This window comes from Haliotis rubra, unplaced genomic scaffold (assembly GCF_003918875.1).
Source record: "Haliotis rubra isolate DU_JTF1 unplaced genomic scaffold, ASM391887v1 Scf135, whole genome shotgun sequence".
In the NCBI taxonomy this organism is placed as follows: domain Eukaryota; kingdom Metazoa; phylum Mollusca; class Gastropoda; order Lepetellida; family Haliotidae; genus Haliotis; species Haliotis rubra.
Window position 1 is genome coordinate 164,781 of NW_025765281.1, and position 18,836 is coordinate 183,616.

Here is an 18,836-nt window from a genome sequence, read left to right on the forward strand (position 1 = left end):
TGAAGGAGGTCTACTAGACTGTAGACACTCTAGATACGCCTAGTGTGATTACCCTGCTGGCTGTGGTGTGTGAAGGAGGTCTACTAGACTGTAGACACCCTGGATACGCCTAGTGTGAATACCCTGCTGGTTGTGGTGTGTGAAGGAGGTCTACTAGACTGTAGACACCCTGGATATGCCTAGTCTGATTACCCTGCTGGTTGTGATGTGTGAAGGAGGTCTACTAGACTGTAGACACTCTAGATACCCCGAGTGTGATTACCCTGCTGGTTGTGGTGTGTGAAGGAGGTCTACTAGACTGTAGACACCCTCGACACGCCTAGTGTGATTACCCTGCTGGTTGTGGTGTGTGAATGAGGTCTACTAGACTGTAGACACCCTGGATACGCCTAGTGTGAATACCCTGCTGGTTGTGTGTAAAGGAGGTCTACTAGACTGTAGACACCCTGGATACGCCTAGTGTGATTACCCTGCTGGTTGTGTGTAAAGGAGGCCTACTAGACTGTAGACACCCTGGATACGCCTAGTGTGAATACCCTGCTGGTTGTGTGTGAAGGAGGTCTACTAAACTGTAGACACCCTGGGTACGCCTAGTGTGATTACCCTGCTGGTTGTGGTGTGTGAAGGAGGTCTACTAGACTGTAGACACCCTGGATACGCCTAGTGTGATTACCCTGCTGGTTGTGGTGTGTGAAGGAGGTCTACTAGACTGTAGACACCATGGATACGCCTAGTGTGATTACCCTGCTGGTTGTGGTGTGTGAATGAGGTCTACTAGACTGCAGACACCCTGGATACGCCTAGTGTGATTACCCTGCTGGTTGTGGTGTGTGAAGGAGGTCTACTAGACTGTAGACACCCTGGATACGCCTAGTGTGATTACCCTGCTGGTTGTGTGTAAAGGAGGTCTACTAGACTGTAGACACCCTGGATACGCCTAGTGTGATTACCCTGCTGGTTGTGTGTAAAGGAGGTCTACTAGACTGTAGACACTCTAGATACGCCTAGTGTGATTACCCTGCTGGTTGTGGTGTGTGAATGAGGTCTACTAGACTGCAGACACCCTGGATACGCCTAGTGTGATTACCCTGCTGGTTGTGGTGTGTGAAGGAGGTCTACTAGACTGTAGACACCCTGGAAACGCCTAGTATGAATACCCTGCTGGTTGTGTGTGAAGGAGGTCTACTAAACTGTAGACACCCTGGGTACGCCTAGTGTGATTACCCTGCTGGTTGTGGTGTGTGAAGGACGTCTACTCATCAGTATTACAGTTATATCAGGGCGTAAGGGAGTGGTCATCAATATTACAGTTATATCAGTGTGAATGCAGTGGTCATCAATATTACAGTAATATCAGGGCGTAAGGCAGTGGTCATCAATATTACAGTTATATCAGGGTGAATGCAGTGGTCATCAATATTACAGTTATATCAGGGCATAAGGCAGTGGTCAGCAATATTACAGTTATGTCAGGGCGTAAGGCAGTGGTCATCAATATTACAGTTATGTCAGGGCGTAAGGCAGTGGTCATCAATATTACAGTTATATCAGGGCGTAAGGCAGTGGTCATCAATATTACAGTTATGTCAGGGTGTAAGGCAGTGGTCATCAATATAACAGTTATGTCAGGGCGTAAGACAGTGGTCATCAATATTACAGTTATGTCAGGGTGAATGCAGTGGTCATCAATATTACAGTTATGTCAGGGCGTAAGGCAGTGGTCATCAATATTACAGTTATGTCAGGGTGAATGCAGTGGTCATCAATATAACAGTTATGTCAGGGCGTAAGACAGTGGTCATCAATATTACAGTTATGTCAGGGTGAATGCAGTGGTCATCAATATTACAGTTATGTCAGGGCGTAAGGCAGTGGTCATCAATATTACAGTTATGTCAGGGTGAATGCAGTGGTCATCAATATTACAGTAATATCAGGGCGTAAGGCAGTGGTCATCAATATTACAGTTATATCAGGGTGAATGCAGTGGTCATCAATATTACAGTTATATCAGGGCATAAGGCAGTGGTCATCAATATTACAGTTATGTCAGGGTGAATGCAGTGGTCATCAATATTACAGTTATGTCAGGGCGTAAGGCAGTGGTCATCAATATTACAGTTATGTCAGTGTGAATGCAGTGGTCATCAATATTACAGTAATATCAGGGCGTAAGGCAGTGGTCATCAATATTACAGTTATATCAGGGTGAATGCAGTGGTCATCAATATTACAGTTATATCAGGGCATAAGGCAGTGGTCAGCAATATTACAGTTATATCAGGGTGAATGCAGTGGTCATCAATATTACAGTTATGTCAGGGTAAGGCAGTGGTCATCAATATTACAGTTATATCAGGGCGTAAGGCAGTGGTCATCAATATTACAGTTATGTCAGGGTGTAAGGCAGTGGTCATCAATATAACAGTTATGTCAGGGCGTAAGACAGTGGTCATCAATATTACAGTTATGTCAGGGTGAATGCAGTGGTCATCAATATTACAGTTATGTCAGGGCGTAAGACAGTGGTCATCAATATTACAGTTATGTCAGGGTGAATGCAGTGGTCAGCAATATAACAGTTATGTCAGGGCGTAAGACAGTGGTCATCAATATTACAGTTATGTCAGGGTGAATGCAGTGGTCATCAATATTACAGTTATGTCAGGGCGTAAGGCAGTGGTCATCAATATTACAGTTATGTCAGGGTGAATGCAGTGGTCATCAATATTACAGTAATATCAGGGCGTAAGGCAGTGGTCATCAATATTATAGTTATATCAGGGTGAATGCAGTGGTCATCAATATTACAGTTATATCAGGGCATAAGGCAGTGGTCATCAATATTACAGTTATATCAGGGTGAATGCAGTGGTCATCAATATTACAGTTATGTCAGGGCGTAAGGCAGTGGTCATCAATATTACAGTTATATCAGGGCGTAAGGCAGTGGTCATCAATATTACAGTTATGTCAGGGTGTAAGGCAGTGGTCATCAATATAACAGTTATGTCAGGGCGTAAGACAGTGGTCTTCAATATTACAGTTATGTCAGGGTGAATGCAGTGGTCATCAATATTACAGTTATGTCAGGGCGTAAGGCAGTGGTCATCAATATTACAGTTATGTCAGGGTGAATGCAGTGGTCATCAATATTAACAGTTATGTCAGGGCGTAAGGCAGTGGTCATCAATATTACAGTTATGTCAGGGCGTAAGGCAGTGGTCATCAATATTACAGTTATGTCAGGGTGAATGCAGTGGTCATCAATATTACAGTTATGTCAGGGCGTAAGGCAGTGGTCATCAACATTACAGTTATGTCAGGGTGAATGCAGTGGTCATCAATATTACAGTTATATCAGGGCGTAAGGCAGTGGTCATCAATATTACAGTTATGTCAGGGCGTAAGGCAGTGGTCATCAATATTACAGTTTTGTCAGGGCGTAAGGCAGTGGTCATCAATATTACAGTTATGTCAGGGCGTAAGGCAGTGGTCATCAATATTACAGTTATATCAGGGTGAATGCAGTGGTCATCAATATTACAGTTATGTCAGGGCGCACTCAAGTAGTCAGCTGTGTCACGAGTTATGTCAGGGCGGAAGCAGTCATCGCTGAAGTATTGTTCAGCAAGAATGCTTTATCTCCGCCCACATGTTGGACTATTTTCATCAGCCACCGTAATTAACGTAGTTGAGTGTGTGAGTTACATATGTTACAGATGAACAGCATCAAATACAATGCATTAATATTGAATATTGGGTACATATATTAGAGATAATAAAGCAATAAAACGAGTTGGAAATAGAGGAGAGTTCAATGTCATGTGTTAGATACACTTCCGGTCAAATTATGTACAAATAATTGGTTTATATGAAGTGGCAAGTCAGCAGATTTTAGATAAGTGTTAGAGTTGGCCACAGATGTTGATCAGGAGTAAATGAAATAGACAGACATGTTATTAGCATGTCTCCTGCAAACGAACTGCACTGACCAGATTTTGTCAATGAACATGAGACTATTATCCCAAAGCACAAGCATACTATTGTACATACTCACAGGTCGACTGACCACACAGTCATAGGTAAGCCTTTCTGTGTATGCCAACAAACACAAGTGAGATCTAGCAGAATGAGTCACAGTGCTTAGATGCAGCGAAGATAAAGTGGAGGCAGTTCCCACCAACTTGGGCGATATCCAACGCCTGCAGTTGTGCATGTATCAGCATTCAGTAACTGTCTGAGCAAGTCCGTCGGTTGTTGACTGAAGGAAACATCATGACCTTCAACTGTCGGGGTCACCTTATTCCCGTGTCCAGGAAATTGGAATATGATCAGCATTGACCAATCGGCTGATCGCAGAACGAATGCAGGCGTAGACAACACGTACACAAGGTCCCCGAGTATATTGTATGAATGGGGGCGTATGAATAGAGAGATGGGGTGTGGGGGTAGGGGCGAGGAGGCCGGTTGACATGAGAGGAATGAATACATGGGACATACACCGGGAGGAGGGACATGTGACAGGAGGACAGGCAGATGGTGGGGGTGGGGAACATGCAAGAGAGGAAACTACATGTATCAGATACAGGTTGGAGAGTAGAGACAACGTGTTGGGTCACGTTAAGGAAGGAATGGCTAAACAATAACTACGGATCTTCCTTGTTACATGCTCCTGGCTGGTTTCAATGGTGGATATGACAAAGAATCATAAAATATGGAAATAAAAAGTCTCAAATATATATTTAATGCTCACTTTTATATACTTCCCACCTTCCCTCCAACCACAGTTCAAGCGCCTCAGTCAGCAGATGCCGACAAGCACTTGATACACAGTAGAGTAGAGTAGTGTAGACTAAAGAGAAATATGGACTGTTTAAGTAAACATATTTAGCTGAGACTATTCCCCGGGTCTTTGAGGGACCTCAAATCGATTTGTGACCGAGTCTAGAGTCGCAGGGTGATTATTAATCAATAACGATGTGTTCCGACCTGTGTTAATTCAGAGCCTACGGCCGATAAAGTGAATCGTTCAGACATAATTCAAACAACATTGATTTCAGGGCCACTTACTATGTGCGAATTTAACAGTTAGTTTTCAATATTGTTGTTTTCTGCAGATGCACTGACACTGAAGCCCACCACACTGCTGATTTGTGTTATTCAGTGGAAAACAACCCGCTCGTATTCTCCATGTTTGGAATGTGGGGTCGTGAATTGTCAGTTGCATATTAACTGAATGCGACAACCAATCTGTAACATTTTCAAGAAGGTAGCATCACTTGTTCATTATGTACTTCAGGATTCTAATGAGCTCTGAAGATCCATGATAGAATTGATAGTAAGAGACGGCTAACGGGATCGGGTGATCAGGCTCGCTGACTTGGTTAATGCATATCGCAAGTGGGTAGATCGGTGATCATGAAGACAGTCACTGGATTGTCTGGTCCAGACTTGAATATTTACAGACCGCTGTCACATATACACACATACATGAAATTTTGCTGAGTTTGAATGAACTAACCCTGATTAAACACAAATATTTATCAATTGGGAGAGAACAATGTCGTTCTATGAACGTATGAAGATAATCTGATTGCAAGGACCACCTCGGCCGCATCATACCAAATACGTTAAAAGATGGCACTTGTTACTCAGCTGAAACGAGGCTTAGGTGACGAAACAAGGTATGATCGGCACTGATTCATTATGATGTGTCTGGTGTCCATGGTGACCTGTGGCAGCTCAGTGGACTAGCATTATACAGGCCCGAGCCAGTACAAGCACACGCGCACACACACTTACACACGCGCACGCACGCGCGCGCAACACACACACACATGCATGTCGTAGTGAAATAATCGTGAAAGCCCCGTTCATCCCCACTTCATTTCATCTCCACCAGATTGCAGAAAGTCTTGAGTCCAGATTATCGAGGTCTGTATTGAGAGTGTTATATTTTATATTCAACATAAGGAACATCAATACATTTCACGTTGATTGTGTTTTATAAATTCGCTATATGAACAAACACCACCTGAGCCTCTGTTCCCGTAACTTGACGATAATCAATACCGACAAGCTGAATTCTCAGGCCAGTTGACAAGCTGGTGTTGCATTTACAATGCAAATTCAACTCATCTTCAGCGGTTCTCAAATTTGAAGCACAATCTCAAGTAAATGCGATTTGATCGTGTTTCCGTTTAGCTTGGTGAAGCTGTAGTGGAAAGGTTTCCGTGTGACTATACACACATTACAGCAGGCGGCAGTGGGTGATGTCTAGATGGTGATTCGTCCTCGATACCTGCTGAATCATTAACTGGATCAAAAACATATCAACATTGGACAGTTGACACCCACGGTATTGGAGTAACAGTGAAGGGGTAGTTCTCTACTGTTTAACGTTGTGACGTACACACGGCTATGACACGTTGGCTGTTTGAATGTCATCAAAATATGGTGGAACATTTGGTCATAAAGCGTTCAACAGCATGAAGCACAAAATATCACGTGTTTTGGAAAGTAAATACAGACATTGCTGAGCAGGATAACGCATAAATGCAAGTTTAATTACAAATCACGCGACTCACAAATCAGCTCGGTTAACGTGCCATGAGAGGGCTTAATGTTGGACAATTCGGGAGAAGCTGCTACATGACCCCTGCACTGTTGTCGTCTTACATGGACATGAGTGCTATAGACTGTTACTAGGGGATGCTGCGTGTGACGTCACACAGAGATGACGTTTAAATCAGGTCACCTGATCTCCCCAACAGAGTCTCTACAAGCAGACAGATGTTCAGAGTGTTAGCTCATCTTTCAGGAATCAACTGCACACCACAGATGTTCCAGCTAGACAACCATACACAGGACGAATTCTGATGCACTTCAACGTGCTGAAGTGACATTTCAACAACTTCTTACGTAGCATGTGTTGATGTCATGGACGCACCCCACTCCAAGACTTGAGCCTGATCGATCACGTGAGGGATGAGCTGGGAAGACGAGTGCCACAGAAGATAAATCCATCCTAGATCTTTCAAGTACTTGGGACTTGCTGACCAATGGCGACGACTTTCGGTAAGAGCGTTCCTAAAGGCTCTCCTCTCTACGGGGAGACATGTTGCCGCCTGTGATGCAATTCTATTTATAATATATAATGCACACACAACGTCCATTTGGAGATTCATATGAACAACTTTCAAGTTTTTCAGTTGGCTGACTATATTTCACTGTATACCGGAGATTTGGACACCAGGTGAAGAGAGCACCAGCCCGCAGCGTTATAGCATAGTGTCCGGTTCCATCGACACAGGGTTTCATAAATATGTAACAACAGCTTCGTCATGCCTACCACTGCTGCAACTACTACTACTACTACTACTACTACTACTACTACTACTACTACTACAGACACATCATCATCATCATCATCACCACCGTTACCGTCATTATCATCAGACGTAAGGAAGTGTGCATTGACGTAACAGCATGAAGCTGCCAGATGAGGTGACGTGAAATGTGGCCGGAAGTATTCGCCTTTATGCCGAGTTCATGTTATTAACCATTGGTTTATTTGCCAGGTGGACGCCATACATCTGCCTAACAATGACGACAATTCAGTGAATCACCCATATTCACTTAATTTGCGCGATCTGTTCCCGTCAGGGATTACCATCTGGGGTATACCTAGGTGTATATGCAGTCGTTAAGACTTCGTCATATTTAACGTCTTCATTTAGAAGGTTGTGTTCATTTTAGTCTCAAACACCAAATGATGCAGTAATCTGAGGCACAGTTAACACTGGGCAGAGTTGAGTCCCTTGTCTAAAACTACACAGAATACCATAAAACACTGTACAGAACACCAAAAAAACTTTACAGAATACCATAAAACACTACACAGAATAACACAAAACACTATACAGAATAACACAAAACACTAAACAGATTACCATAAAACACAATACCATAAAACACTATACAGAATACCATAAAACACTATACAGAATAACACAAAACACTATACAGATTACCACAAAACACTATACAGAATACCATAAAACACTATACAGAATACCATAAAACACTATACAGATTACCATAAAACACTATACAGAATACCATAAAACACTATACAGAATACCATAAAACACTATACGGAATACCATAAAACACTATACAGAATACCATAAAACACTATACAGAATACCATAAAACACTATACAGAATACCATAAAACACTATACGGAATACCATAAAACACTATACAGAATACCATACCGTAAACACTATACGGAATACCATAAAACACTATACAGAATACCATAAAACACTATACAGAATACCACAAAACACTATACAGAATACCATAAAACACTATACAGGAATACCATAAAACACTATACAGAATGCCGTAAAACACTATACAGGAATACCATAAAACACTATACAGAATACCATAAAACACTATACAGAATACCATAAAACACTATACAGAATACCATAAAACACTATACAGAATACCATAAAACACTATACAGAATACCATAAAACACTATACAGAATACCACAAAACACTATACAGAATACCATAAAACACTATACAGAATACCATAAAACACTATACAGAATACCATAAAACACTATACAGAATACCATAAAACACTATACAGAATACCATAAAACACTATACAGAATACCATAAAACACTATACAGAATACCATAAAACACTATACAGAATACCATAACACTAACACCATAAAAGAATACCATTCTAAAACACTATTATACAGAATACCATAAACACTATACATGGAATTCCATGAAAAGACACTATACAGAATACCATAAACACTATACAGAATACCATAAAAAACACTATACAGAATACCATAAAACACTATACAGAATACCATACAAACACTATACAGAATACCATAAAACACTATACAGAATACCACATAAAACACTATACAGAATACCATAAAACACTATACAGAATACCATAAAACACTATACAGAATACAATAAAACACTATACAGAATACCATAAAACACTATACAGAATACCATAAAACACTAGAATACCAAAACACTATACAGAATACCATAAAACACTATACAGAATACCATAAAACACTATACAGAATACCATGAAAACACTATAATGAAATACCATGAAACACTATACAGAATACCATAAAACACTAACACCCAAAACACTATACAGAATAAATACCTAAAACACTATACAGAATACCATAAAACACTATACAGAATACCATAAAACACTATACAGAATACCATAAAACACTATACGGAATACCATAAAACACTATACAGAATACCATAAAACACTATACAGAATACCATAAAACACTATACAGAATACCATAAAACACTATACAGAATACCATAAAACACTATACAGAATACCATAAAACACTATACAGAATACCATAAAACACTATACGGAATACCATAAAACACTATACAGAATACCATAAAACACTATACGGAATACCATAAAACACTATACAGAATACCATAAAACACTATACGGAATACCATAAAACACTATACAGAATACCATAAAACACTATACAGAATACCATAAAACACTATACAGAATACCATAAAACACTATACAGAATACCATAAAACACTATACAGAATACCATAAAACACTATACAGAATACCATAAAAACACTATACAGAATACCATAAAACACTATACAGAATACCATAAAAACTATACGGAATACCATAAAACACTATACAGAATACCATACTATACACGGAATACCACAAAACACTATACAGAATACCATAAAAACACTATACAGAATACCAAAAACACTATACAGAATACCATAAAACACTATACAGAATACCATAAACACTATACAGAATACCATAAAACACTACCAAAAACTATACAGAATGCCATAAAACACTATACAGAATACCATAAAACACTATACAGAATACCATAAAACACTATACAGAATACCATAAAACACTATACAGAATACCATAAAACACTATACAGAATACCATAAAACACTATACAGATTACCATAAAACTATACAGGAATACCATAAAACACTATAATGGAATACCATAAAACACTATACAGAATACCATAAAACACTATACAGAATACCATAAAACACTATACAGAATACCATAAAACACTATACAGAATACCATAAAACACTATACAGAATACCATAAAACACTATACAGAATACCATAAAACACTATACAGAATACCATAAAACACTATACAGAATACCATAAAACACTATACAGAATACCATAAAACACTATACAGAATACCATAAAACACTATACAGAATACCATAAAACACTATACAGAATACCATAAAACACTATACAGAATACCATAAAAACTATACAGAATACCGAATAAACACTATACAGAATACCATAAAACACTATACAGAATACCATAAAAACACTATACAGAATACCATAAAACACTATACAGAATACCATAAAACACTATACAGAATACCATAAAACACTATACAGAATACCATAAAACACTATACGGAATACCATAAACACTATACAGAATACCATAAAACACTATACAGAATACCATAAAACACTATACAGAATACCATAAAACACTATACAGAATACCATAAAACACTATACAGAATACCACAAAACACTATACAGAATACCATAAAACACTATACAGAATACCATAAAACACTATACAGAATACCATAAAACACTATACAGAATACCATAAAACACTATACCATAAAATACAGAATACCATAAAACACTATACAGAATACCATGAAACACTATACACATATACAGAATACCATAAAACACTATACAGAATACCATAAAACACTATACAGAATACCATAAAACACTATACAGAATAATATCAAACACTATACGGAAACCATATACAGAATACCATAAAACACTATACAGAATACCATAAAACACTATACACACCATAAAACACTATACAGAATACCATAAAACACTATATACGGAATACCATAAAACACTATACAGAATACCATAAAAACACTATACAGAATACCATAAAACACTATACAGAATACCATAAAACACTATACAGAATACCATAAAAACTATACAGAATACCATAAAACACTATACAGAATACCATAAAACACTATACAGAATACCATAAAACACTATACAGAATACCATAAAACACTATACAGAATACCATAAAACACTATACAGAATAGAATAAAACACTATACAGAATACCTAAAATACACAGAATACCATAAAACACTATACAGAATACCATAAAACACTATACAGAATACCATAAAACACTATACAGAATACCATAAAACACTATACAGAATACCATAAAACACTATACAGAATACCATAAAACACTATACAGAATACCATAAAACACTATACAGAATACCATAAAACACTATACAGAATACCATAAAACACTATACAGAATACCATAAAACACTATACAGAATACCATAAAACACTATACAGAATACCATAAAACACTATACAGAATACCATAAAACACTATACAGAATACCATAAAACACTATACGGAATACCATAAAACACTATACAGAATACCATAAAACACTATACAGAATACCATAAAACACTATACAGAATACCATAAAACACAATACCATAAAACACTATACAGAATACCATAAAACACTATACAGAATACCGTAAAACACTATACAGAATACCATAAAACACTATACAGAATACCATAAAACACTATACAGAATACCATAAAACACTATACAGAATACCATAAAACACTATACAGAATACCATAAAACACTATACAGAATACCATAAAACACTATACAGAATACCATAAAACACTATACAGAATACCACAAAACACTATACAGAATACCATAAAACACCATACGGAATATCATAAAACACTATACGGAATACCATGAAGCACTATACAGATTACCATAAAACACTATACAGAATACCATAAAACACTATACAGAATACCATAAAACACAATACCATAAAACACTATACAGAATACCACAAAACACTATACAGAATACCATAAAACACAATACCATAAAACACTATACAGAATACCAGAAAACACTATACAGAATACCATAAAACACTATACAGAATACCATAAAACACTATACAGAATACCACAAAACACTATACAGAATACCATAAAACACAATACCATGAAACACTATACAGAATACCTCAAAACACTATTCAGAATACCATAAAACACAATACCATAAAACACAATACCATGAAACACTATACAGAATACCATAAAACACTATACTATGGAATACCATAAAACACTATACAGAATACCATAAAACACTATACAGAATACCACAAAACACTATACAGAATACCATAAAACACTATACAGAATACCATAAAACACTATACAGAATACCATAAAACACTATACAGAATACCATAAAACACCATACCATAAAACACTATACAGAATACCATAAAACACTATACAGAATACCACAAAACACTATACAGAATACCATAAAACACTATACAGAATACCACAAAACACTATACAGAATACCATAAAACACTATACAGAATACCATAAAACACAATACCATAAAACACTATTCAGAATACCATAAAACACAATACCATAAAACACAATGCCATAAAACACTATACAGAATACCATTAAACACAATACCATAAAACACTACAAATTGAATACCATAAACATCATGCGTAACACTATTTAGAAAACTATAGGGCACACTATATAAGAGTTCACGGCGCAATTGTGATTATAGATAACCGGTTTAACTACGTAGATTTTGTTTTGTCATGTCACGTTCAGACTGTTAGTGACAAAAGCCAGCTAGTTCTGTTCATGCGCTAATTGTGCGGGCATTGATCATGTTGTTTGGTGCGTCCCCACAACGGCTGTGGAAGTCGAGATGATATTCACAATCTGACTCATCCGAGTAATTATCCCACCACGGTGACACGTGTGACAGCCCCCGCCTTGTGTATATTATGTATATATAATGACAAAGCCACCGCCATGTTTTAGCAAGAAAAGACACTAACGAGTGTAGCCCCGACCTTGCTAATAGCATGTGCATATACTGCCCGCACTGCTCGGCCAGCCATATGATACTCTATGACACATTATACCGCCAGCCATATTATACTCTATGACACAGAATACAGCCAGCCATATGATACTCTATGACACAGAATACCGCCAGCCATATGATACTCTATGACACGGTATACCGCCAGCCATATGATACTCTATGACACATTATACCGCCAGCCATATGATACTCTATGACACATTATACCGCCAGCCATATGATGCTCTATGACACGGTATACCGCCAGCCATATGATACTCTATGACACATTATACCGCCAGCCATATGATACTCTATGACACGGTATACCGCCAGCCATATGATACTCTATGACACGGTATACCGCCAGCCATATGATACTCTATGACACGGTATACCGCCAGCCATATGATACTCTATGACACGGTATACAGCCAGCCATATGATACTCCATGACACGGTATACAGCCAGCCATATGATACTCTATGACACGGTATACAGCCAGCCATATGATACTCTATGACACAGAATACAGCCAGCCATATGATACTCTATGACACAGAATACCGCCAGCCATATGATACTCTATGACACATTATACCGCCAGCCATATGATACTCTATGACACATTATACCGCCAGCCATATGATACTCTATGACACATTATACCGCCAGCCATATGATACTCTATGACACGGTATACCGCCAGCCATATGATACTCTATGACACGGTATACCGCCAGCCATATGATACTCTATGACACGGTATACCGCCAGCCAGCCATATGATACTCTATGACACATTATACCGCCAGCCATATGATACTCTATGACACATTATACCGCCAGCCATATGATACTCTATGACACATGATATACACCGCCAGCCATATGATACTCTATGACACATTATACCGCCAGCCATATGATACTCTATGACACATTATACCGCCAGCCATATGATACTCTATGACACATTATACCGCCAGCCATATGATACTCTATGACACAGTATACCGCCAGCCATATGATACTCTATGACACAGAATACCGCCAGCCATATGATACTCTATGACACATTATACCGCCAGCCATATGATACTCTATGACACGGTATACCGCCAGCCATATGATACTCTATGACATGGTATACCGCCAGCCATATGATACTCTATGACACGGTATACCGCCAGCCATATGATACTCTATGACACGGTATACCGCCAGCCATATGATGCTCTTATACAAATGATCATTTCCACATGCTTCAACGTAAATCGATATTTGTCAGTCTTCAATATATGCCCAAGTAGGTTATCCCTGTTACATGTAGACGGATATTGTTTACGTATGAACGTATTAACCGCACTGGCAATGTCCTACGCGCGATATTAGACCAGTTGATGACTGTATTCTCGCTGTGACAGTTTCTTCTGTCGTTAATGACATGCATCTCCGCCATTGCGCAAATATCTGCATACTGTTTCGGCTTTGATCATTATTTGATCAGTTGCTTCAGCGTATCAGTGTATAATGGCAGCAGTACTTACTATTATGTTAGGATATCAATAACTCATGAAAGATAAAAGTTTACAGACATTTTTAGGTGGAAATCATCACCCTAGGTTTAATATTTACTTGCGTTTGTTGTTTAACGCCGCATTTGCGATTTGTAAGAATCCAATCTGACCAGACAATCAAGTGATTGACATAATGAGCATCGATTACCACACCGTTGGGATACGACAACATATATCAGCCATGTCAGTGAACCTGTCCACCCGTCTAGTATAGGTGCCTTACGACCTGGGTGGGTGGACGAAGAAACTGCTAACCAGGAATCTTCACTGGACTATTCAAGCTCTTGACAATTTGTAACAGGAATGTCAGAAGGTTTGCACATTGCTTTACCCATGCACGTGGAATTTACTAACGTGCTAATTGCCGGGCGACCAGAAATCGAGGGTACAAAAACTCATATCGTGTTCCAAGTGCATGCTCTACCGTCCGGAAATAAGAATCCAAACCTCGATACTGCTGTGACACGGTATACACGTCATATGATACAAACTGGCTCGTTGATCTCCATTTGACGAGGGACATTTACTTCACAAACTCCACCAAGTCCATCAATTTTGTTTCAATGCGAGACCGAGGGCCACTATGCTATATGTAGCTTACGGGAACCTGACTGCCATTTGATACAGACAGATACCTTGTCGAGGCGCTTCCCATTGATATATCTCTCTATTACTAGAACGGTTTATGGGGAGTGACGTAATACTGAATTAGTGAATAACCACTATTCCTGCTATACACCGAATATTCGTAGCTTGTGTCCCAACTTGTGACCCGGGAACACCCAGATGTGCTCGCTTGACTATGGGGGTAGAAATCACCAACTCGCAAATTGCACCTCATTTTCTGTCACTGTAATGCTCTCCCCATGATCTTTAATGCACTCCATGGCTCTATAAGGCTCCCAAGTCTCTCTGTAGCACCTAAGACTTTCCAGGGCTCTCTAATGTTTCTACAAGACTCTCAGAGACGCAGCAGGGCTCTCCCTGGTAGCTAAGGTTGTCTCAGGTTTCAGGATTCTCTAGAGCTCTCAGCTCTAATGTTCGGGACTTTCATTGATTCAATACAGACTGTACTGATCTGTACAGTTGCACACTGACATGTACTGAGATGTACTAAGATGTACTGAGCTGTAATGGATCTGAAATGCATACTCTATGACACGGTATACCGCCACCCATATGATACTCCATGACACGGTATACCGCCACCCATATGATACTCTATGACACGGTATACCGCCAGCCATATGATGCTGTATTCGGTACTCTGTGACACAGTATGCAGCAGATCACTATCAGACTATATTACCAACTATTATATATGGCACACAGTATAACACACTATAATTGATGTACTCTCGCCCTCGTTTACTGATCAAATGGCAATAATACATGACTAACGCCTTGTTTTAACTGCATGAACAAAATCATGGACAAGTTGGGGCTTAACACTGATATGCTGTTACACTGACGTGGAAATACTTTCAAGATCTAATCAATAATATGTTATACCACGACAACTTTGGTAAAACGGCTAAGCGACAAATAACTTCCGTAAAAACACCAAGTCACACGAATCGTTGTACACGATCTTCAATACGAGAGCCATCGTTGGTTATACAAATGATCATTTCCACATACTTAAACGTAAATCGATATTTGTCAGTCTTCAATATATGCCCAAGTAGGTTATCCCTGTTACATGTAGACGGATATTGTTTACTTATGAACGTACTAACCGCGCTGGCAATGTGCTTCGCGCGATATAAGAGCAGTTGATGATTGTATTCTTACTGTGACGGTTTCTTCTGTCGTTAATGACATGCATCTCCGTCATTGCGCAAATATCTGCATACTGTTTCGGCTTTGATCATTATTTGATCAGTTGCTTCAGCGTATCAGTGTATAATGGCAGCAGTACTTACTATTATGTTAGGATATCAATAACTCATGAAAGATAAAAGTTTACAGACAGTTCGATTCTCAGGTTGTTAAACACGGTCATATTCAATCATTTTTAGATGGAAATCATCACCTTAGGTTTAATATTTACTTGCGTTTGTTATTTAAAGCCGCATTTGCGATTTGTAAGAATCCAATCTGACCAGACAATCAAGTGATTGACATAATGAGCATCGATTTACACCGTTGGGATACGACAACATATATCAGCCATGTCAGTGAACCGGTCCACCCGTCTGGCTAGGTGCCTTACGACCTGGGTGGGTGAAGAAACTGCTAACCAGGAATCTTCACTGGACTATTCAAGCTCTTGACAATTTGTAATAGGAATGTCAGAAGGTTTGCCCTTGCTTTACCCATGCACGTGGAATTTACTAAAGTGCTAACTGCCGGCGACCAGAAATCGAGGTACAAAAAACTCATATCGGGTTACAAGTGCGCATGCGTACCGTCCGGAAATAAGAATGTAAACCTCGAATTGTTGTGTTGGTAACACAAATTGATACAAACTGGCTCGTTAATCTCCATTTGACGAGGGACATTTACTTCACAAACTCCACCAAGTCCATCAATTTTGTTTCAATGCGAGACCGAGGGCCACTGTGTGCTATGTGTAGCTTACGGGAACCTGACTGCTGTTTGGGCAGACAGATACCTTGTCGAGGCGCTTCCATTGTTATATCTCTCTATTACTGGAACAGTTTATGGGAGTGACGTAATACTGAATTAGTGAATAACCACTATTCCTGCTATACACCGAATATTCGTAGCTGGTGTCCCAACTTGTGACCCGGGAACACCCAGATGTGCTCGCTTGACTATGGGGGTAGAATCACCGACTCGCAAATTGCACCTCATTTTCTGTCACTGTAATGCCTTCCCCATGCTCTTTAATGCACTCCATGGCTCTATAAGGCTCCCAAGTCTCACTGTAGCACCTAAGACTTTCCAGGGCTCTCTAATGTTTCTAAATGACTCTCAAAGACGCAGCGGGGCTCTCTAATGTTTCTACAAGACTCTCAGAGACGCAGCAGGGCTCTCTAATGTTTCTACAAGACTCTCAAAGAGGCAGTAGGGCTCTCTAATGTTTCTACAAGACTCTCAAAGAGGCAGTAGGGCTCTCTAATGTTTCTACAAGACTCTCAAAGAGGCAGTAGGGCTCTCTAATGTTTCTACAAGCAAAGGGCAGTAGGGCTCTCTAATGTTTCTACAAGACTCTCAAAGAGGCAGTAGGGCTCTCTAATGTTTCTACAAGACTCTCAAAGAGGCAGTAGGGCTCTCTAATGTTTCTACAAGACTCTCAAAGAGGCAGCAGGGCTCTCTAATGTTTCTACAAGACTCTCAAAGAGGCAGTAGGGCTCTCTAATGTTTCTACAAGACTCTCAAAGAGGCAGTAGGGCTCTCTAATGTTTCTACAAGACTCTCAGAGACGCAGCAGGGCTCTCTAATGTTTCTACAAGACTCTCAAAGAGGCAGTAGGGCTCTCTAATGTTTCTACAAGACTCTCAAAGAGGCAGCAGGGCTCTCTAATGTTTCTCCAAGACTCTCAGAGACGCAGCAGGGCTCCCCCTGGTAGCTAAGGTTGCCTCATGTTTCAGGATTCTCTAGAGCTCTCAGCTCTAATGTTCGGGACTTTCATTGATTCAATACAGACTGTACTGATCTGTACAGTTGCACACTGAGATGTACTGAGCTGTACTGAGCTGTACTGAGCTGTACGGATCTGTAATGCTTCCACCAAGACGGAGGAAGCATTATTTACGACCCTCAGGCCACCTGTTCATTAAATGTTACGTTCATCGTTGTCAATGTGAGGAGATACCGCTCCCGGAAAAGCAATTTATTGAACAAAGGAAGTGAATCCGTCTCTTGTTCCTGTATATCACAGGTAGTCGATACTGCTCCGCAAGGAATACAAGTATCAAGGTGACCCAAGTACACCGACCAATGAAAGTGAAACAGATGGCCCGGTGCTGAGGAGTCGAGCAGATTTGCGTCTGGCCTTGATGTCCTGAAGGCTAATCCCATGGACGTACAATCGTTCAATCCTTTAAAGAGGCAAGTCTAGATAAACGGACAGGACGCCAGTCTGGTAGAGGGATATTATATTTTTTTATA

The 18,836-nt window shown here is 39.5% G+C and overlaps 1 protein-coding gene across 2 annotated transcripts in view; it reads right to left on the reverse strand.

The window, feature by feature from the left end:
- LOC124267930 overlaps window positions 1-18,836 on the reverse strand; it is a 39,817-nt gene that overhangs the window by 13,297 nt on the left and 7,684 nt on the right. The window contains exon 1 of one of the 2 annotated variants that reach the window (XM_046702920.1): window positions 4,061-4,284. The exons of the other annotated variant lie outside the window; for it this stretch is intronic. The gene's annotated coding sequence lies outside the window, so the exon portion shown is untranslated. Of the gene's footprint in view, window positions 1-4,060; window positions 4,285-18,836 lie in introns of those variants that run through there. 2 annotated transcript variants of the gene reach the window in all.